Genomic DNA, 572 nt, shown 5'->3' with positions numbered 1-572 from the left:
TTCCCTTGCTCTGGCTCCATGGATCACTCAGGTGGTGATTCCTGCTGGGATGAGAGTGGGTCATGGTGGCACCCTGACCCTGTCCCCATCCTGCCGGATGGACCTGGCTGTGGAGCCCATGGAGAGCGGGAGCTAGTCTAGAATTCCACCTGATCCCGCTCCATCCATCCCACCTGATCCTGCTCCAAAATCCAGCCCGGATCCTGCTCCACAATTCCACCTGATAGCAATTTGGAATCCTGCCCTGATCCTGAATCCCTCCCTGGTCCCACTCCATTCACCCTGCCCCAATCCCCCTCTGGAATCCCACCCTGATCCCACTCCATACCTGCGGTCAAGCTGTTGGTTCACATGTCTATTCCTGCAGTAAGAGAAGATCCATTAGATTCCATCACGGATCACACACCGGGATGAACCCCAGGATCCATCGTGGGATGCACACGGAGGGGATCCAGAGCTGTATCCACCATTGCAACTCACCAGTTGCCATGTTATATCCCTTCCTCCTCTTCCTTATGGAAATAAAGTGGGATCAGGACCCGTGGCACAGCATCCCTGGATCGGAGCTTCCA

The 572-nt window shown here is 55.4% G+C and overlaps 1 long non-coding RNA gene across 1 annotated transcript; it reads right to left on the bottom strand.

Annotated features, from left to right (window-relative positions):
- Window positions 1-572, bottom strand: LOC113962119. Its single transcript, XR_003532450.1, has 3 exons — window positions 481-572; window positions 329-361; window positions 1-44 (listed from the first exon to the last, which is right to left on the bottom strand). It is a non-coding gene; the product is annotated as an uncharacterized LOC113962119 (long non-coding RNA).

Source organism: Neopelma chrysocephalum, unplaced genomic scaffold (assembly GCF_003984885.1).
Source record: "Neopelma chrysocephalum unplaced genomic scaffold, ASM398488v2 Primary Assembly neopelma1_107438, whole genome shotgun sequence".
Taxonomy (NCBI): Eukaryota; Metazoa; Chordata; class Aves; order Passeriformes; family Pipridae; genus Neopelma; species Neopelma chrysocephalum.
This window is presented reverse-complemented; position numbering and strand designations above follow the sequence as displayed.